The sequence below is a fragment of the Daucus carota genome, chromosome 6 (assembly GCF_001625215.2).
Source record: "Daucus carota subsp. sativus chromosome 6, DH1 v3.0, whole genome shotgun sequence".
Lineage (NCBI taxonomy): Eukaryota > Viridiplantae > Streptophyta > Magnoliopsida > Apiales > Apiaceae > Daucus > Daucus carota.
Window position 1 is genome coordinate 18,151,805 of NC_030386.2, and position 23,048 is coordinate 18,174,852.

Below are 23,048 nucleotides of genomic sequence, written 5' to 3' on the forward strand. Positions count from 1 at the left end.
ACATGAAAGTCCAAAAGAAACTAAGATGGCAAGGTCCCCTGCCTATCAATTAATTTGCACCAATCAATAAAGCCACCGGACCAATGTTGGAGATGAAAAATGATACTGGGAAATCAGGTATGTGTTTGTTGTTGAAGGAAGTGATGGCCTAAATATGTTTTTTAAGCATTCTTATATACACACATTCATCATCGATATCTATTTCATTTTGATTTGATTAGAAGTGATTATACATAAATTCTTGAATTTCATCTTCTTCAAAAAATTTAATTTTATTAAAAATTGAGCCAAAATCAAAATCAGATATAGAACAGATTCCATTGGTATTATCTTTATTTTATAGATGAATTTTTTTTATTCAGATGGAGTGTATGTTGTTCTTCCATGCAGTAAACAATGAAGAAGATGCTCCAAGAACAATCAAGATCCATAAAAAACCCCTTGTATAGTTCGAAGGTGAAAATTTTATTCATTTTAGGGGGTACTTTTGATGTTATGTTTGTCTGTATTTTATCATATGTAGCTAGCATGTTAATATTGTAGCATTAGTTTTATTCATACTTCCTAATATATGTTAAGCTCAAATATACAATAAACATAAAACTTGTGTTTGCATCCATGTACATGTGTTTGCTTTTATTATGTGGCTGCTGAAGTGCTCTGCTTTAATGCTCCAAAGAGGGTGTGACCAAGGATATGGTCAACATGAATGAAAAACAATCATTCATGGATGGAAGAAAGCTAATTGCTATTATTTGTGTGGCTCAATCTGCTGGCGAATCATTGCAAGCCGATAGAAGGGCAACAAATGAGCTATAAAATAGTTGACAACTTTATGCCTGACATGCCAACTGTCTTTTCCGTTTGTATAAATTGATAACTTGTTATATCAGTGCAGGGTACATTTCACCCTAGAATTACCCTGAAGTGTTGATTGCGCTATTCAGCAGTTGGGAAGACCTCACTGTTCAAATCAAGCTTCTGCACCAGAGTATATATAGGTAGAAATAAATCTCTTTTGTAGACATTCATGTATAGCAGTAATTGTTGCAAAAATAATCTTAAACTTGTTTTAATTGTTTTATTTGTTTAATTATTTTAAATAAATTGTTTTGCTTATTTGTAATAGTCAGGCATCAGTTAGATCGTTGAGCTGGTCTTTGGTGTCGTGGAGTCAACGTAGAAACGGAAGAGATAAGTCTCAGACGTGTAGTTGGATTAGGAGAGTTAGTTTTCAACATGGCCCTTGTTTTTAGCCACTCTAGTTGATCACCTTCTATTTATTGGGATAAATATCAAGTTGGTGACTGGTTTCGTCCAAATGTATCAATTGAGTGACTGATTTCTAAATTGACTCAAATAAGCCACTCATTAAAAAAATTTGTATCAAAAATATCACTCTATCGTTAAACGAAATTTTGAAAATACTATATATTGAGTTTCGCACATTTTTTATGAATGGTATTACATCTAAATGAAAGATTCTGAGTTCTAGTATTTTAGATAATATTCTTAGATTTTTAAAAATTTATCTCCTATTTATTTTTATTTAAATCAAATAAAACAATCAAAAAATTAAAAATAAATAGTTGATAAAATTTTAAAAATCTAAAAATATTAGCAAAAATAGTAGGACTCGGAATCTTTCATTTGGATGTATAACCATTCATAAAATATGTGTGAAACTCAATATATAATATTTTCAAAATTTCGAGTAACGATAGAGTAATATTTTTGATACAAATTTCTCTAATGAGTGTCTAATTTGAGTCAATTTGGAAATCAGTCACTCAATTGATATATTTGGACGGAACGAGTCACCAACTTGATATTTATCCCAATATATTAATTATAACAAATGGGTTTAAATAGTAAACAAGTGGCATCAGAGCTAGGCTATTTCAGAGAAGAAACAATGTCAATTATGATGGCGCAACCACAAATCCCGATGTTGACGGCAACAAATTACGGGAACTGGAGTATCCAAATGAAGGTATTACTCGGTTCATATGATAATTGGGATATTGTCGAAAATGGGTTTGACGAGCCCGATGATGAAGATGTTCTTTCTGATGCGGAGAAAACGGCTTTTAAAGATTCCAAGAAAAAAGACCAAAGGGCGTTATATACAATTATTCAAGGAGTTGATGAATCAACCTTTGAAAAAATTTCAAATGCAAAAACGGCGAAAGACGCGTGGGAGATTCTGCAGAAATCATTCCAGGGTATCGAGAAAGTCAAAAAGGTGCGGCTCCAAGTTCTACGTGGAGAGTTCGAAAATTTAAAGATGAAGAGTTCAGAAAATATTGGTGAATTTGTTACACGTTTGAAAACGGTGACAAATGAGATGAAAAGAAATGGAGAAAGTGTCGATGATGTTCGGGTCATGGAAAAGTTGCTCCGTTCATTAACAAGAAAATTTGATTATGTTGTGACATCCATCGAGGAGTCAAAAGACTTGTCCCCAATTTCTATTGATGAGCCCGTAGGTTCTCTTCAAGCCCATGAGCAGCGAATGAACCAGTATGATGATGCAAGCCATTTGGAAAAGGCGTTGCAAAGTAAGGTGTCTATTGGTGACAGTTCTGGCAGTAGCAATTCTGCACGTGGCAGAGGTGGCTACCGTGGTGGACGAGGACGTGGAAGGCAGTCCTTCAATAGAGGCCAGAATTCTGAAGGCTATCAACCATCTGGTCGTGGTCAAAATTTCAGAGACCGAGGACGAGGCGGATTTCAACAACAAGGTGACAAGTCTCAATATCAGTGCTATAATTGTAATAAATTTGGCCATTTTAATTATGAGTGTAGAGCCCCAAAGGTGGAAGAAAGAAGCCATTTTGCTGAAGCAAAAGAAGATAAAGATGTTGGCTCTGCTATGTTTCTCACTTACAAAGGAGATGAAGGAGGCAAGAAAATACATGGTATCTTGACTCGGGAGCCAGCAATCACATGACCAGTCTTAAGGAATTATTCACGGAGATAGACGACACCATCAGCAGAGAAGTTACTTTTAGTGACTCGTCAAAGATTCCGGTCAAAGGAAAAGGTACCGTCACAATCATGTCAAAGAAAGGTGAAAAGAAATATATAAATGATGTTTATTATATTCCTGCATTGAAAAATAATATCATCAGTCTTGGCCAACTTGTGGAGAAAGGATATAATATACAGATGCAGGACAATTATTCCCTCATATCAGAGATCAAGCTCGTGAATTGATTGCAAATGTGGAGATGTCAAAGAATCGTTTGTTTACGCTTGATATGCAAACGAAGGTTCAGAAGTGTTTAAAGCCGATCATTAAAAATGACTCGTGGTTGTGGCACTTGAGATATGGCCATCTTGGATTTTCTGGCTTGAAATTATTGTCAAAGACAAAAATGGTGAACGGTTTTTCAGAAATCAACGAACCAGAAAATTTGTGTGAAGCATGTATAAGGGGGAAGCAACATCGACAAAGTTTTCCCGTTGAAAAATCATGGAGAGCCAGGAGGCCATTGGAGATAGTTCACACATATATTGCTGGTCCATTTGATATCTCATCACTGGGAGGTAATAGATATTACCTAACATTTATTGATGACTTTAGCAGGAAAAGTTGGGTGTATATCATCAAAGAAAAGTTGGAGGCTCTTGATAAATTCAAGGAGTTCAAAGCACTCGCAGAAAAGCAAAGTGGTCATTATTTGAAGGTACTCAGATCAGACAGAGGAGGCGAGTATACTTCTAATCTGTTCAGAAGTTTTTGCTGAGCACATGGAATCAATCATCAGTTGACTACGGCGTATACTCCTCAACAAAATGGCGTTGCAGAAAGAAAGAATCGAACTATTCTTGACATGGCAAGGAGCATGGTGAAAGTAAAGCACTTGCCGAGAACTTTTTGGGCCGAAGCCGTTTTATGTGCCGTTTATTTGTTGAATCGCTGTCCAACAAAAAGCGTCAGAAAAAAAACTCCAAATGAAGCATGGAGTGGTAGCAAACCATCAGTGGGACATCTCAGAATTTTTGGGTGTATTGCATATGCCCATGTTCCTGATCAGAAAAGGAAGAAGTTGGATGATAAAGGCGAGAAGTGCATCTTTACCGGATATGACAAAAGGAGCAAGGCGTACAGACTCTATAATCCCCTTACAAAGAAATTAATCATTTCTCGAGATGTTGAGTTTGATGAATCAAATTACTGGAGATGGAGCGAGGAGGAAAGAAAAGTTGCTAGTTTATTTTTCAACGATGATGATGATGATGATGATGATGATGATGATGATGACGGTGATGATAATGCCAACATTGAAGATGGGGGAGATGATGATCCAACTCCTCCACAAAGTCCGAATGAACAAACTCCCGCATCAACACCATCTGATTCAAGTGGAAGCAGAAGTTCAGGGGGAGCACCAAGAAAAATGCGGAGTTTGAATAATATCTATGAAGCGACAAGTCTGGTACAATCAACCTTTGATTATTCATTATTTTGTTTGATGGCTGAATGTGATCCAGTTACATTTGAGGAAGCTTCTGAAGAAAGCAAATGGAACAAAGCCATGGATGAGGAAATTGGTGCAATCAAGAAGAATGATACTTAGGAGCTCACAGATCTTCCACAAGGACACAAAGCAATTGGTGTCAAATGGGTCTAGAAGACCAAGACGAATCAGGATGGAGAAGTGGAAAAATACAAGGCGAGGCTGGTGGCTAAAGGCTACAAGAAAAGATACGGAATTGACTATGATGAGGTGTTTGCTCCAGTTGCACGAGTTGACACCATCAGACTTCTTACAGCAATTGCCGCTCAAAATGAATGGAAGATTTTTCAAATGGACGTGAAGTCAGCATTTCTAAATGGTTATCTCGAAGAAGAAGTCTACATCGAGCAACCTCCAGGATATGTTCAGAAAGGCCAGGAAGATAAAGTCTACCGGCTAAAGAAAGCATTGTACGGTCTAAAACAGGCACCAAGAGCGTGGAACACAAGGGTTGATGAGTATTTTCAGAAAAATGGTTTTGTGAAGAGTCCGTACGAGCATGCACTCTACACGAAAACAAATTCAGGGGGAGATATTATGATCGTATGCTTATACGTGGACGACATGATATTTACCGGAAATAATCCTGGTATGTTTGATCATTTTTAAGAAAGTTATGACTAATGAATTTGAGATGACAGATATTGGTCAAATGTCATACTTTCTTGGATTCGAGGTGAAGCAAAGCAAAGATGGGATTTTTATGTCTCAGAAAAAATATGCCGAGCAGATTTTGAAGAAGTTCAGAATGGAAGAGTGTAAGCCAGTAAGCACGCCAGCAGAAGCAAGCATAACGCTCAGAATTGATTCAACAAGGGAGTCGGTAAATGCGACGTTGTTCAAGAGTTTGGTTGGAAGTTTAAGGTACCTAACTTTTACTCGTCCGGATATTATGTATGCAGTTGGACTGGTTAGTAAGTACATGGAGAAGCCGAAGCAAGATCATTTAAAAGAATTTTGAGATATATTAAAGGTACACTTAATAATGGTTTGTTTTACACGCATTCTCAAGATTCAAAATTAGTTGGCTATTCAGATAGTGATTATGGTGGAGATTTGGATGACGGGAAAAGCACATCGGGATATGCTTTTCATATTGGATCGGCGATATTCTCATGGTCATCAAAGAAGCAACAGACAGTCGCTCTCTCAACATGTGAGGCAGAATACATTGCAGCAGCAGCGTGCGCATGTCAAGCTATTTGGTTAAGCTATATTTTGAGCGAGTTAAATCTTGTCAAGGAAGAACCGGTTACTATTTACGTGGATAATAAATCCGCTATTTCACTTGCGAAAAATCCGGTGTCACACAGTCGAAGAAAGCACATCAATATTAAATATCATTTTCTTCGAGAACAGGTGAACGACAAAATTGTGGAACTGGTGCACTGCAGGACAGAAGAAAATTTGGCGGATATTTTCACGAAGCCGTTGAAGCCGGAGATGTTTTATAAAATGAAAGAGAAGCTTGGAATGGAAACTCGAGTTTGAGGGGGAGTGTTAGAATTTCAAACTCTCCAGCTAGCAATATATTAATTATAACAAATGGGTTTGAATAGTAAGCATGCAGCAGAGGTAAATGCAGCAGAATAGATTCCAGGTCTTCTGGGATATAAATGGAAGCAAGCAGCAACCTAGTCAAATACAGCTAGCAGGATTAAAACAACAGATGTACGTGCATGGGAAAGTTAAACCATAATATATATATAGGGTTGCACTCCACACAGATGACTTTAAAAAAAGAACAACACAGAACACTATCATAACACTTTATTTTTCATAAAAAATGATTTGTTAAGATCATAATCGCATAGTTAAACACTAATTAAACTTGATATATGAAATCAAACATCCAAACTCATCCAAATTATTAATATGAAATATTATAGAATCCAGAATAGAATCTATATAAGAATCCAGAATAGAATCATATACATATTTTTTAGATGATTAATATTACATAGAATCATGTTATTTTTAATCCATATTTATTGTTAAACATGTTAGATACTATTGTTATTCATAATAAAAGATTGATTAGCTTAAAATTAGAATTTAATTCAAGTTTTAGATGAGATTCTATATTCGATTCTAAAGTGTTCTTCTTTGTTCTTCTTTTAAGGGTGTTCTGTTTTGAGCAATGCCCTATATATATATATATACAGCTAGATAAGAATGAAGCAGGATAATATTAATAGTCTAAGCTTGTGAAAGTCAAAAACGGCAACAAGGTCAGGTGTATATGCATTGATGCAACCCTGAAATAAGGTAGGCTGAAGTTAATATCTTTCTTGGATATTAGAGTCGCTGACCAGAAGGTCTGCAGGGTGTTTATTATGTTGATGTAAGGAATTAGGTCAGCTGTGTGTATTGTATCCTATAAATACAACCTCATGCATGTACGTTAAATAGACGCAAGTAGCTTGTTGTAACAAGATAGAAAAAGGGAGCAGAAGCTCTGTGTTTGTGAAACAAAAAAAGGCTGTAGCCTAAGTACTCTGTGTAAGGCAAAATTCAGCCATAACCTTATTTCACATATATATAATAGTGTGCTTGTGTTTAGATTTCTGTTTTTATTTCCCACCATACAGTAAACATATAAAGCCTATTCACGTTTCCAACATCGCTAGTTTTTGTTCTCCCTTCTCAGGTTCATATTTTGTTTCTCTGTTATATATAAATATAGGTCCATCAGTAATTAATGACTTCTCATACTAATTTTCACTTCTTTTCTCAAATTTGCTTCCACTGCTATTCTAATCCACGAAGATCTAGGCAGCCATTGATATATGAATGGAACAGTTAAATATGTTGCATTTCATGTGCTTTCACCCGAGGGTGACCGGGGTCTTACAATATTCGAAGTTGCAGACAAGATTCAAGTAAGTCTACATGGTTTACATAGGTGGTATTGAACTTTGTAAGTGCAATTACTATAATAGACTGCTGGTCTTCCAGATCTGACAACAAGCATGACACCAGAAGCCTCAATTGCTGCTGCCTTTTCAAGGGTTCCAAGCTTTTTGAGAGGACAGCTACATCAACTTGTTACAAGAATGGAATCTTAGGTGGAGAAGTTGAGGATTTTGATAAAGATGAAGCAGACAGCAGAGATGGAGACTGAAGGTGATAATGAACATATATATTCTTAAGTTGATAATAAATATATATACCAAAGTTGGGATACACTTCATTTCCACCCTTTATATCTTGTTTGTGTATATATATATATATATATATATATATGTACAATGACTTGATATAAAGATTAGTTAGTGATGGTACACATATTTCATTTCATTTCGCAGAGACAATGACGTATATGCTCCAAGACGGATCAAGACCCTCCTCAGATGAACCTTCTAGTTTAAGTTAAGTAATATTTGCCCTATATATATATCTCTTGTACTAGCTAGCAATTAAAATATTAAAATTTATTATCATGTCAGTGTTTGATATGTTTTACGGCCTCTTTATTTTAAAAACTATTTTGAAGGACGTGTTATATATATGATTACTAAAACGTATTTATACATTCGATTTCAATTATACACCTCTCATTAAGATACCCCCTCTCCAGGCAGAAAACCTCTCATTGAGTCATCAAGTAATCTATCTAAACCACTAAATTTGCCATAATCTTTAGTTGTTAACAATAGATGAACCCTCAAAACATTCTAGCTAGGAGTGAGCAGGAATTCCAATCCCCCGGTCTGAATTCAAGATGATGTTTATCATAAAATTCAATACATTGGAGGGAAAAGCTTGAAAGAAAACAACAAGGCTTCAAACAAGGAACTTGAAGTCATTTTTGAAGTATTACTACAAAATGTATGTGTGTATAATAAGTTAAAAATCGACTTAATGAGTCAAAAACCGACTTCATGTTATAAATATAAGCAAAAAACGACTTCATGTCACAAGTTGTTTTGAGTCATGTCCTAGCTTTTAGTTTTTTTTGTTTTGGAGTCTATCTATATATTGTACTGCTCTCAGAAATAAAAGACAAGTTTATTGACAAGCATATATTATGTGTTCTATTTCTATACCTTTTCAGTTTAATATTTAATAGTCAATACATTTATATCATATAAATTACTAACGAGCTGATTTGGTAACAGTTCCTAGAGGTTCTCTTGTGCCAAAGATATGGATGATGATTGATATGAATAAGATCAACGGAGAGTCGATTAGCCTGAGTTATCAGATGTTGGCTAGAAGTAATTATATAGCTTTGGCTTTCAAGATGATAGTGTTTGTGCTAGCATAGGGAATTTGGAGGATGGTAGAACCGAGTGATGCAGATTCACCTGTTGAATAAAAAAGGGACAAAGTTGCCTTGACCATGATTTACTCATACTTGTTGATACTGTTGGATAAGTAAACTAACTCTTGGACTTAGAGGAAGAATCTGGAACTCTGTTATATTCAGTGAATTTAGGAATATGTGAGAACACAATAATTATGATTCATAGTACTTGGAAGATGTATCTATTTTGATTCATGTATGATGTTTTATATTCTCCTATTATATAAAGTAGAAGATTGTATTGTTTTGAATAAGATTAAGAATACAGAGATATTTAGAAACACAAAACAGTTCTTTGTTTGATTCACTATTCTGTTCTGCACCTAGTATACTGAAATTATACCTAAATTCTATACACAAACTCAACAAATTGGTATCAGAGCCAACAACCATGAATAATTCTTTTACTGTTCAAAAACTTACCAAAGAAAACTATGGCCACTGGTGTATCCGAATGAAAGCTTTTCTTGGATCGCAGGAAGCATGGGAAATTGTTGATAAGGGCTATGATGAACCTGAGAATGAGGGAGCCTTGAATCAGGCTCAGAAAAATAATCTACTGAAAGCACGGAAACAAGATCAACAGGCTTTGTCAATTATACACATGGGCTTAGATGAAGCCATGTTTGAAAAGGTGGCATCAGCATCAAAAGCAAAGGAAGCCTGGGAGATTCTGCAGAACAATTTTAAGGGTGTTGATAAAGTAAAAAAGGTACGATTACAAACCCTACGCGGTGAGTTTGAAGCATTGCAAATGAAAGAAACAGAATCAGTCCCAGATTATTTCACAGGGGTTTCTTCTGTTGTAAATCAAATGAAGAATTATGAAGAAAAAATTGAAGATGCTCGTGTTAATGAAAAGATACTGAGATCTTTGAATACAAAATTGCAACTTGTTGGAATTTCTATTGAAGAATCAAATGATACAGAAACCATGACAACTGATCAACTCATGGGATCTTTGCAGGCATATTAAGAAAGATTGTTAAAGAAGGAAGAGATAGAATCTCAAGTGCTGAAATCTAGTGTTTCTATGGAAGAGAAGGATAAGGTGTTATACACACAATACACTAGAGGAAGAGGACGTGGCCGTACAAATCAGAATTTCTCTCGAGGCAGAGGACGTGGTCCTGGAAGCAACAGATATGAAAAGGTGCAAACAAATCAACAAAATTGGCGCAGACAAGGACGTGGTCGCGGCAGAGGTGGTAGATCAACCCATGGCAGAGGTGGCAGATCAAATGAATGCTACAATTGTGGAAAATTCGGACACTTTGCCAAAGACTGCTGGTTTAACAAGAAGGTAGAGGAGAATGCAAATTTTGTCGAAACGGAGGAGCAACAAAATAATGGTGTTCTGCTAATGGCCTACAAAGATATGATTCCGGAAGATAATGTTCTTTGGTATCTTGACAGCGGTGCCAGCAACCATATGTCAGGACTCAAGCATCTCTTTACTGATTTAAAAGAAATTGATTCTGGATTTGTTTCCTTTGGTGATTCATCAAAAATTGAGGTTAAAGGAAAGGGTGAAATATGTTTTTCTCAGAAGGATGGCAAACAAGGCAGAATTGAAGATGTTTATTATGTTCCAGACATGAAGAACAATATTCTTAGCCTTGGACAACTGGTTGAAAAAGGATACTCAATTTTTATGGAAGAAAAAGCTATGTTCTTGAAGGACAAAAGTGGCAGAACAATAGCTCGTGTAGGAATGTCTCAAAATCAGATGTTCAAATTAAACTTGAGAAATATACAGGAGACATGTCTGCAAGTGAAGATGGAAGACAAAGCATTTTTATGGCATAGGCGATTGGGACACTTACACTATGGTGGTTTAAAGGAGCTGGAAAATAAAGGAATGGTTCATGGAATACCAAGCATGGATTATAGAGGAAGGTTTTGTGAAGAATGTGTGCTAGGAAAACAAACAAGAAATTCCTTCCAGAAGAAGGCAATATATCATGCTGCAAAGCCTCTCGAGTTGGTGCATACGGATATTTGTGGTCCTATCACACCCATGTCATGCAGTTCTAAAAGGTATTTCTTTACCTTTATTGATGACTATTCTCGAAGAACATGGGTTTATTTCTTGAAGGAAAAATCTGAGGCCTTAAAAGTATTCAAAAAATTCAAAGTGTTGGTGGAGAAAAAGACTGGAATGCATATCAAGGCATTGCGTTCAGATAGAGGAGGAGAATATACATCAAATGCTTTCACGGAATACTGTGAAGAACATGGCATTAGAAGATTCTTAATAGCTCCATATTCACCACAACAGAATGGTGTGGCTGAGAGAAAAAATCGGACTATTCTGGACATGGTTCGAGCGATGTTAAAAAGCAAAGAACTACCAAAAGAATTCTGGGCAGAAGCTGTGCAGTGTTCTGTCTATATTCAGAATCGCTGTCCACATTCGAAATTGGGGAATAAAACACCTCAAGAATTATGGAATGGAAGGAAGCCCACTATATCACACCTAAAGGTTTTCGGGAGTGTGGCATATTCACATATACCAGATCAAAGAAGAACAAAGTTGGATGACAAGAGCAAGAAGTACATTTTCATCGGATATGATGAAAAAACAAAAGCTTACAGGCTTCTAGACCCGGTTACTATGAAGGTAGGTGTAAGTCGGGATGTTCAAATACAAGAAGATGATGCATGGAACTGGAGTAAAGCACCAGAAGCGGAAACACAAGAAGGTGTATTTCCAATTTCTAAAATCTCACCTGCAAATATTGATGCACAAGAAGATGATGAAGTAAATGAGGATGAGCCCCAGAATCCTAGAATACGAAGTTTGCAAGGCTTATATCAAACAACAGATGAGGTGCATCTGGTGTGTTTGGTGGAAGATGCAGAGAATGTTAATTTTGAAGAAGCAGTGAAAGACAAAAAGTGGAAGGATGCAATGGATGAAGAAATCAAAGCAATTGAAAAGAACAAAACTTGGGAGCTAGTGGAACCTCCAGAAGGTTGTAAGCCCATCGATGTTAAATGGGTTTATAAAAAGAAGATGAATGCTCAAGGAGAAATAGAAAGATATAAAGCGCGGTTAGTTGCAAAGGGCTACCGACAAAAGGCTGGAATAGACTATGATGAAGTTTTTGCACCCGTGGCCCGAATGGAGACAATAAGACTTCTGATCTCTCAAGCAGCTCAATGCGGGTGGCCTATTTACCAGATGGATGTAAAGTCTGCTTTCTTAAATGGCATGCTCGAAGAAGAAGTGTACGTGAGCCAACCTCATGGATATGAAAAGGCTGGAAAAGAAAGAATGATGTTAAAATTGTATAAGGCATTATACGGTTTAAAACAAGCGCCTCGAGCATGGAACACCCGTATAGACACCTATTTTAAGAAGAATGGATTCATACAATGTCCTTATGAGCCTGCTCTATATGTCAAAGAAAAGCAAGGTAATATATTACTTGTTGCACTTTATGTGGATGATCTTATTTTTATGGGCAATAATGAGGAGATGATTACAAATTTTAAAAAGGAGATGACTCAAGAATTTGAGATGACTGACTTGGGCTTGATGAGATTCTTTCTTGGCATTGAGGTGAAGCAAGACAAGTCAGGTATTTTTATTTCACAAGAAGCATATGCAAACAATATTCTCAAGAAATTTCGAATGGAACACTGCAATCCAGTAGGAACTCCAATGGAACTGGGCACAAAACTTTCTAAATTTGAGGGAGGAAATTCAGTAGAAGCAAATTTATATCAGAGTTTCACTACGCCATATATGGCCTACGACAACATCAAAAAAATGATGCCATAACCCCAAAATATGTTGCCATAGCCCGAAAAAGGGCTATTGCAACATAAAATTTAAGTTGCACTTTTGCATGCTGCCTTAGGCTTCTATTGCAACATTTAGGTAACCTACTGCAACACGGCTTTTTATGTTACAATAGACGTTCTATTGCAACATCTGACTATCCTATAGCAACAAATATATTATGTTACATTACACCTTTTGATTTGAAAAGAAAAAGGGGGACCCACATGTGGGTCACACTTGTAGGTCCCACTTTTTGAGTCCACGTGGATCCCACATGTGGGTCCCACATGTTAGTCCCATGTTTGGACACCTATTTTGTAGTCCCATGTTTGCAACAAATTTATAAAAGAAATTTAAAATATGCTCTTTAAATATTAAACATTCCAATAAACTATTCTTTCTTACAAATTTCATAACAAATCCAACCAAATCAAATTACCTAACAATTCAAAACCAACTAAAAGTAACAACAATTAGCCTGTGCTCTCTAGCCTTTTCTCTAAAATACACCCTTCTCCATACGTAAATGAAGTGCAGGATATGTGATTCCAAAGCTGTGACGATAGGAGTCATCTGTTCCACTAGCAAGAAACCCAAGCCTAGTGAAATCCTTGAGCCATTTCCACATAATCTTCATTAACAGCATGGACCGCAGCATCAAAAAAAAATTTGTATATTTTGCTGGATGGAGAAACAAAAGCAATTAATATAAATACTTAATTAATATCACAATCAATATACTTGGAACAAATATTTTAGAAAGCCCAGGTCGTTTTTACTTGCGCGTAAACACAATCAATGACACAAGTGAAGAGAGTCAGATATTCACTATAGAGAGATACTCGAGTAAATCACACTGTAACTTTAACATACTTCACATTAGCAAAGACAGGGGTTTCAAAAATTAAAGTCTCGTATGCTGCATTGCTTACTGAGTATTATCACATTTAACTATACAAATGAGCTAGACAATCAATTTGTATAAGGACTTCATTTAAAATACTAAACAAAACCTTCTGATTAATCAATAATCGCATATTACTCATAGAACAGGAAGGCGGCTAGAAATTCATTCAAAAGACACAAAGGTTAAATGTATACAGAAGAAAACTCGGTATTTTGATGGATTTTATTAGGTTTAGGAGTACTTTTTATCAAAAGCACATACTCCAGCTCTGTAGTTATCAAAAATACCCTATAATTCTGTATAAACAAATAAAGTTGTGTTACATTGAGCAATATAGGAATTAGAGGGGCATTTTACATGATAAATATAGTATAAGATGATTACCTCAACCCCACGAGAGCAGTAGGCAAACTAATCTGACTCCTTCCTGGCTTTAGCTTCACTAGGGTCTCAAAAGCTTAATTATTAACATCATATTTAGCCAGAAAACAACTTCTTACATAGTAAATCTTTACTACTAATAATTATCAAGTCAGGGGAAGAACAATAATACAATACAAGTTTACAACATCAGGGGAAGAACGATGCCGGCTCTGTAAACAGAGAGTTCAAATCATATGGCAGATATATACAACAAAAAAAGAACCAGTGCTTTCTAGAAAAACTACGTGCAACATTATACTGATTCCTGAACAAATCAACTCAACAAGTCAAATGCCTATAAAAAATTACAACATTCAAGACAAACTATAAAATCAGAATGTTCCCATTAGAGTTAAGAGAGAGGGAGGGAGAGACAGAGGGGAGACAGAGACACACACAGAGAGAGAAGGAGAGAGAGGGAGACAGAGAGATGTGTAACATAACATACGACCACAAATCAAAACAAAGATAGACAATGCATTTACACATAAAATCTAAAACAAAGCATGTGTATTTAAAGTGAAAAGCAAAGGATGACCACAAATCTAAGCAGATCGAAACCCCAATTAAAGTGAAAAGCTGTTGAAGCCCTAGTTTCAGAAGCCCCAATTCCCAATTCAATCGAAGCCCTGAGAAAAATAACGACACAAAATTAAAAATATTTTAGTGATAAAAACGAAGAAACTCGTAAACAAATTTAATGAAACTATAAATCAGAAGCCCTGATTTCGCGGAATAAAGAACCTCTCAATAAAATCCCTAATTGAAGACCTGAAACAAAACTTTATTCGATTGAGAGGTGAGTATGAGGGGAGAGGTTCCCCGATTTTTTCTAATCGACGGTGCGTTTCAGCAGGGAGGTGAGAGGAGATGAGGATGAGCAGAGAGGTTTAGCAAGAGAGGTGAGGTGAGGTTAGGTGAGTGTAGAGAGTGAGGTGAGTGTTTGTTGAGTGAAATGTGAATATGTCTGAGTCTCTGACTCAAATGTGAAGCGGGAAGTTTGCCGCTCATATTTTTAGCACGCCCCCAAAAATATTTTTTGTTTATTTTTTGTTTTAATAATTCATTTTATTTTCAATTTCTTAATTGTTAAATATATAAATATTTTATATATTTTATAATTTTAATGATATACTTCAGTTACGGTGTTATTTTTTTATACATAATTAATTAGGTTCATATTTTGTTATTTAATTATTTTAAAGAGATGACATAAAAATAATATTGTATTCCAAAATTATGTTTATTCATGTTTAATATATTCTATTTTATTAATTAATCATTTGAATGTATTTTAGCTTTATTTTGTGCAAATTTTAGTATTACAAATAATTATTTTACTAATACTCTTTGCAACACATAATTTTGGCTATTGCAACATCAAATAGACATGAATGTTTATCGTTGCGATAGGTGTCGATTAGTGTCTCTAATGCAACATAATTTTGCAACACTCGCGTTCATACCATTGCGGTAGGCCATATATGGCGTAGTGTTTGGTTGGGAGCTTGAGATATCTTACATGCACAAGACCTGACATTTCATATAGTGTTGGAGTAGTGAGCAGATTCATGGAGGCTCCAAAACAATCACATTGGAAAGCAATCAAAAGGATTCTGCGGTATATTCAAGGAACAAAATCACTAGGATTGTTCTATTCTAGAACAACAGACTACAAATTGTTGGGATATTCTGATAGTGATTGGTGTGGAGATGTGGATGATCGTAAAAGCACGTCTGGATACTTATTTTTTATGGGAGACACAGCATTTACGTGGTGTTCTAAGAAGCAGCCTATAGTTTCATTATCAACTTGTGAGGCGGAATATGTAGCAGCTTCTTATTGTGTCTGTCATGCTATTTGGTTAAGAAGGTTGCTTAGTGAATTGAATTTTCCACAGCAGAAATCTACTGAAGTTCGAATTGATAATAAGTCAGCAATAGAACTCGCCAAGAATCCAGTACATCATGAAAGGAGCAAACATATTGATGTTAGATTTCATTTTATCCGGGAACATGTGAAGGAAAAGAATGTCCAGTTGCGTCATGTTGTTAGTCATGACCAGATAGCAGATGTGCTCACCAAACCACTGTCCAAACCTATGCTTGATACATACAAAAGGCTGATGGGAATGAAGGATCGGAAAGAGTTAGTTTAAGGGAGGAATATGTTGGATAAGTAAACTAACTCTTGGACTTAGAGGAAGAATCTCGAACTCTGTTATATTCAGTGAATTTAGGAATATGTGAGAACACAATAATTATGATTCATAGAACTTGGAAGATGTATCTATTTTGATTCATGTATGATGTTTTATATTCTCCTATTATATAAAGGAGCACTACAAGAGAAAGCGGTTTTGCCAATGGAAATTGCTAAGGGAAATTAATCCGTTGGTAGTTCCCAACGGATTTGTAACGATTTGACTAGCTAATGTTCTCCCAACCAATTCGCAACGAATTACCCACGCTTATTTACCAACGAGACATTCCGTTAGAAAATATAACCGTGCAATGGAATAGTAACAAAAGGCCAAGGAATGGGCAACAGACTAGCAACGAAAACATATGTTGTTATGTTCGTTGATATTCCATTGGTAAATACTAACAGTTTCGTTACTAATTGGTTACTAGTTTTAGATGCCGCTGCATGAGCACATACACGGATATTATGCTAGTCTCTTTAGTTGACATGTGTGTAATGCTAAGGCCCAATGGGCTTTAGTTGATTAAATTAATTTGGGTTGTAGAAAAAGACCAATAATATACTCGACTTAGATATGTATTAATATTAATATTAAGTAATTCTCTTTGATTTATATATGTTACACAATTGTTAATTGGCTCATTCTTCGACTAGAAATTTTATATTATATTCTTAACTAGGAATTTTATATTGAATCGTTTTAAAAAAATTGGCCTTTTATTTGGTATTAGATATTAGTATTCAAATGTTGTCAGTTTACTTGGCCTTTGATCTAATACCTACTTGAAACATAAGACTATTTTTTAAACATTTATTTTGGACGATCCAACTGTACGGATATTATTGTAATGAGATAATATTGATTAAAGAAATTTAAAAAAATAGCTTTTTATTTGGTATGTGGATTTTGTACTCAAGTGCTATTAAATTACTTAGCCTTTACTGGAACACTTATCCGAAATATGAAACTATTTTTTTTAAAAATCATTTTGGACGATCTAAACATACGGACGTTCTTTTATGTGGTGTGTGGATTTTGTAGTTAGGTGCTGTCAAATTACTTAGCCGGTAACGGAATACTAATTGGAAACATGAAACTATTTTTTAAAAAATTATTTTAGACGATCCAACTGTACAGATATTATTGTAACTTGTTATATTGATTAAAATAATTTTTTCAAAAAAATATGTCTTTTATTTGGTGTGTGGGTTTTGTGGTCAAATGCGGTCAAATTACTAAGCCTTTAATCGAATACTTACCAGAAACATGAAACCGTTTTTTTTAAAATCATTTTAAACAATCCAACCGACGGATGTTTTTGTAACGTGATAATATTGATAAAAAAATTTTTAAAAAAAATTAGCCCTTTATTTGGGGTGTGGATTTTGAAGTCAAATGTTGTCGAGTTACTTAGCTTTTAATGGTGTACTAACCGGAAACATGAAACTATTTTTTTTAAAAATTATTTTGGACGATCCAACCGTACGGATGTTATTATAACGTGTTAATATTGATTAAAATAAATTTAAAAAAATATGCCTTTTATTTGTTGTGTGGATTTTGTAGTCAAATGCAGCCAATTACTTAGCCTTTAATCGAATACTTACCCAAAACTTGAAACTATTTGAAAAAAATCATTTTGGACGATCCAATCGTACGGATGTTATTTTAACATGTTAATAGTTAATATTGGTTAAATGTTGGTAAAAAAAATTAACTTTTTATTTGGTGTTTGAATATTTTAGTCAAATGCACTCAAATTATACTATTTATTTTTAAAGTCATGAGAATTAAGTTTATTACAAAATACATATAATAATATTTAAATTTTGATCAATTTCTTATTTTAAAATAAAAGATATAATAGATTTTAAATTTTATTAAAGTTATTATATATTTGAAATTTTTTGTTAGCAATCAAAAACTAAAAGTATAGATTTGGAAACAATGATAAAAATTTGCGCGGTTACAATTCCCCCCAATCGAAATTTTTTTGGCCTTTTTCTCTTTGTTTCCCCCGCAACAGACATTCTCTCCTCATCCGGCTCTGGATAAACTGTCTCTCGCTCAATTTACTCTCTCAGTGACACATTTTTTCAACTTTATTTTAGGTGTGTTCTTCAATTTTAGACATATCGTCCTTCGATTTGAGGCATATATCGCTAATTTGGGCTAATTAAGAGGATCTTCTCTAGGTGATTAGGGTTTTTCGGCGAAGCTTGGAATTGGGGCTTTCACATGTAAAGATTCTTTGACTGCCCAAGGAAAACGTCGTTACGATGGTAAGCAAACTGGTTATTTCTTTGTCAGTTTTAGGGTGTTTTGTGCAGCCGTATTTAATTTGTTAAATTTAGGGATTGTATGGATGTTGAATTTTTGAGATATTGTATGACTTTAAATATCAAGCTGCAAGTGTGGATGATGAGGGTATTGGTGTTAAGATTGCTGGATTTGCTCAGTTTTTTAGTCCAAAGAAACACAATGGGGCTGCAGGTCTAGATATGAGGGTGATGATAGCTTTAACATATATAGTTTCTTCCTATTGTGGTCGTGATTGATTATTTTAATTGTTACAGCTTATCTGGTTTTTCTTTTTGCCACTGTGTGCACCACCATACAGGTCTTGTTCACATCAATGAAATATTAGATGCATTTGGCTTATTTATTTAAAGTCTATGAGTTATGTTTATTTTAATCAGAATATCAGATACATTTGGTATATTTTGCTTATGGATGCACGTTCTTTGAAGCCTTCTATGTTCTTGATGCAGGAACATAGTTTAGGATAAAAATAACTCATAGATTATAAGCAAATACCCAAATTAAATCATAATACATTAAGCTTTGATGATTTATTTGGCGTTGTCCTGTAGTGTCAATATATATGAACCTTGGTTTGTCTGTGTATGGAAACATGTTCAGTATATTTTCTCTGTTTTTTTTTGTTTTGAAAGAATGAGTTGTCTCCCTTACAATCACGTGTGTGATTCTCATCCAGCTACTTGTAGCAGAATTAAACTTCATTTGCTATTTTATAACATGGTATACATCTTAAAATAATTTTTTAGTTATGTTTTGTAGGTTAATAATGACGATGGATCTGCAATTTTTGTGCCATTTCTTTTTGTTTTTATGGTGTGCTATATTATTAGTATGTCTCTAGCTCTTGTTTTATGATTTCTTCGAATTAAATAAGAGAGGAGAGCACACACTGTATTGGTTTTATGATGAGAATGGCTTGGTTGATGATAATAATGTGCAACCTAGTATACTTTTTTTTATCGGCTGATCTATAGTTAACTGATCATCAAGTTTGACTCGTACTGTAACTATGTTTAGGAAACCTTTGTGAATCTTTGCGAGCAGCAGAATACTTCTGGTCAGCCTATGGATAAAATTGCATTATTTCTTAATGCAGTTGAAGGTCCAGACAATTGAACAGGGTATATAGAGTTGGTTCATCACAAGCAACTTCTATCAGTCTGAAATTATGCCTTGCACTTCAACCGTTGTCAATGAAGAAAATGAGCAGCTGAAATACAACTGATAGAGATGAATGAGCGGATGGAAGTGATGGAATATCAAATTGCCAGGTTCATTCAGGCTAATTCAGTTCGAGATTCTCAGGGACCTGATGTAGATAGTCAAAATGATGATAATTAAGATTTGTTTTAGTAACTACAGTGTGAGTTACATTTATGTATGTCGCTTATGACTTAAAACTATTGCATATGACATTATAAATGTTGAGATTATTATATATATTTTGTTGTTACTTCATTGTTTTTTATAAATATTTTAAAATGTACAGGTCTTGGAAAACTAGAAAGAAAATGTTTATACTAGAAATAATTTAAATTCTGCTGGCAAAGTGTTAGTAACAAATCGTTAGCACTTCTGTTACTAAATGTACCAACAAAATTTCGTTGGGATAACATCGCTAACAATACCAACCAAATATTCCGTTGGCATGCTCGTTATAACATTGTTGTTGTAAAAACTAGAAATCTGTTATTAGTGTATCTGTATTTCGTTGGTAAATTTAGTAACGAATTTGTTTCGTTAGCATGAACTTCCCGACGGGCCATATGCCAACAAACTACTTTTGTTATCATTCCGTTGGCAAGGTGATTTTCCAACGGAAATCCCTATCGTGCCAACGGAATTTTCTGTCATTAGAAATGAATTTTCTTGTAGTGGAGAAGATTGTATTGTTTTGAATAAGATTAAGAATACAGAGATATTTAGAAACACAAAACAGTTCTTTGTTTGATTCACTATTCTGTTCTGCACCTAGTATACTGAAATTATACCTAAATTCTATACACAAACTCAACAGATACGACAACGGCCAAACAGGCCTGGGATGCAATCAAGACTCTTTGTCAAGGTGTTGATTGAGTAAAACCAAGGATTCAAACGTTAAGACTGAATATTAGTCGCTGAGTACAAAGATAGTGAACAACTAGATGATTTTTGTATAAAGTTGAATAGGTTTGTAACAAACATACCAGCTCTTGGGAAAGACATGGTGAATTCTACGTGACAAAAAAATTGTTGGGTAAGGTTCATTGAAAAAGTCTCTAGATTACGTCTATATTTCAAGTCTTTGTAATAATATTATTGGTGTACGATGAATAAGAAATTCTAATTTTAAGCTAATTAATTAGAAATAACATGATTCTATGTAATATTAATCATGCAAAACATACATACATGATTCTATTCTGGATTCTGCTCTTGATTTTATTCTGGATTCTATAATATTTCATGTTGATAATTTAGTTTGAATGTTAGATTTCATATATTAAGTTTAATTGGTGTTAAACTATATAATTATGATCTTACCAAGTCATTTTTTTGTGAAAAATAAGGTGTTATGATAGTGTTCTGTGATTTTCTTTTTTTAAAGTGTGATCTATTGTCGCTGATAAGTGCTTGTTTCAAAAGATATTAATTATTAATTGATAATTATGTTTAATACTACTTATAAATGATAAGTTATATATATATATATATAAATTTGAATAATCAGAGATATTATTTATTATTAAACTAAAAAATTATCATTTGTACTCCAAAACTCCAATGTTTTTATGTACTCCATAAAACTTAACTGCATATACACACACACACATATATATATATAATATTTTCTTTTTTTTTTGAATTTATATTTCAAATTTTATTATGTTTGAGTTTGAAATTTGGTTATTAATACAAACTCTAGTTTTAATTTTCATACTCAAATTTATTATTGCTTTCAATCGGATTACACGTGTGTTTTGGACTTTTGGTTATAATAATAGATGTTTTAAAAATTAGTCCATTTAGATTTTGTAATTTATTGATATTTTATTATTAACTTTAACAAATATGTAACAATTCACGAATCATAAGTCATTTCATCGGGGATGCAGGGCCGGCTCTACCTTAAAGCAAACTAAGCAGTTGCTTAGGGCCTCCAAACAAAAAAGGCACCCAAAATTTTAAATCCCCTTTATATATATGCATACACATATATTAATATTTTTTGATTAAAAAATTTATTGAAAACAAAATTTTGTCAAACAATTTTAATTTCTTTAATATATTTAATTAATAATAAAAAATGACTTATTATTTAAAAATCAAAATAATTAAATATATTCATTTAATTGAAAGATTTTTGAAATATAAATTATTTTATTATGTTTCTATAAATAATATTTATCATATTTATATAAATATTTTTTCAAAAAAAATTAAAATATATATCATGAATAATTGTGATGAAAATTTTATTCCATTTATTAATTTATTTCATGTACAAAATGTATAGAACCAAATATAAAAAATAATAGTAAGAAGAAGTCTAAAGACAAATATGTGTCGTAAATAATTTTGCTAATTAAATGTAATATCAAGTTTATTATAGTAAATATTAATTATCAATATTAAAGGTACTAACGTCTTTTTTTTTTTGTCTATATAAATGATAAAGTATTAAGAACAAAAAATTACTCTTTCAATTTGTCTTTTCAGCTTTCACTGTGTGCATCAGTTCATAACTCTTCTTCAACGGCTCTAATGTAAGATAATGAACTATTATAATCCTTTTTGATACTTTTCTCACCTTCATCATTCAACATCCAATATTGAGGTAAGGATTTTATAATAATAAATTTATATTACATCAAAAAAATTATAATAAATATGTATAGGCCTCATTTTTAAGTTTTCCTTAGGACCCCAAATTTAATTGAGTCAGCCCTGCGGGGATGCAGTCCGAGTGTAGGGTTTCACCAGGAGTTTGGCCAACATACATCTTTATACAATAAAAACGATTTGGGGCGATTTGAGATCATTATGTTTTAGCTCAAACAATTTCAGTGGCCCATAGAGACTATGTCAAACCTTAGCCTCCTCTCTCCCTTCTTTTTCCGCCTTCGTCGGAGATTTCATCGATGTTCTCTGATGAAAAACTCTGAATTAGTTTATTTCTCTTGATTTGTTCTCATTTTCTCAATAATACTCTCTACCGGATCCGTTCCAAGATGTTAGATATACTCGATTTTTAAGATTTTGATTTGGTAATAAATCAATTGAGATGAGTCAATGACGGGTTAAGCGATTGCGATTCAATCTTAGCTATAGCAGTGATTATATATATTTATATTCGATAAGGTAAGTATCGTGTGAATTGACCCCACGACAATGGTATGAGTTCGAAATCTTTTGTTTTGGTGATTTAAATATATTTGTCTTATATGTCCTTTGTAATTGGTTATATATTTAGTTTTTGATTTTTATGATTCGATTTATAACAAGATTAATAAGACTTGTTGTTTCTTTGATTTTTATTATTGTGCCCCTTTCGTCGGAGTGTCATAGGTGATGGCAT

The 23,048-nt window shown here is 33.9% G+C and overlaps 3 long non-coding RNA genes across 3 annotated transcripts; 2 read left to right on the top strand and 1 right to left on the bottom strand.

The window, feature by feature from the left end:
* The first annotated feature begins 6,754 nt into the window (after positions 1 to 6,754).
* LOC108203852 (uncharacterized) lies at positions 6,755 to 9,062 on the top strand. Its single transcript, XR_001803562.2, has 4 exons — positions 6,755 to 7,176; positions 7,296 to 7,408; positions 7,485 to 7,652; positions 7,835 to 9,062. It is a non-coding gene; the product is annotated as an uncharacterized LOC108203852 (long non-coding RNA).
* Positions 9,063 to 13,009: 3,947 nt separating this feature from the next.
* Positions 13,010 to 14,943, bottom strand: LOC135147018 (uncharacterized). The gene is made up of 3 exons (XR_010284298.1): positions 14,703 to 14,943; positions 13,920 to 14,587; positions 13,010 to 13,309 (listed from the first exon to the last, which is right to left on the bottom strand). It is a non-coding gene; the product is annotated as an uncharacterized LOC135147018 (long non-coding RNA).
* A 3,152-nt stretch (positions 14,944 to 18,095) lies between these two features.
* LOC108203850 (uncharacterized) lies at positions 18,096 to 19,945 on the top strand. Its single transcript, XR_001803557.2, has 2 exons — positions 18,096 to 18,447; positions 19,505 to 19,945. It is a non-coding gene; the product is annotated as an uncharacterized LOC108203850 (long non-coding RNA).
* The last annotated feature ends 3,103 nt before the right edge of the window (positions 19,946 to 23,048 follow it).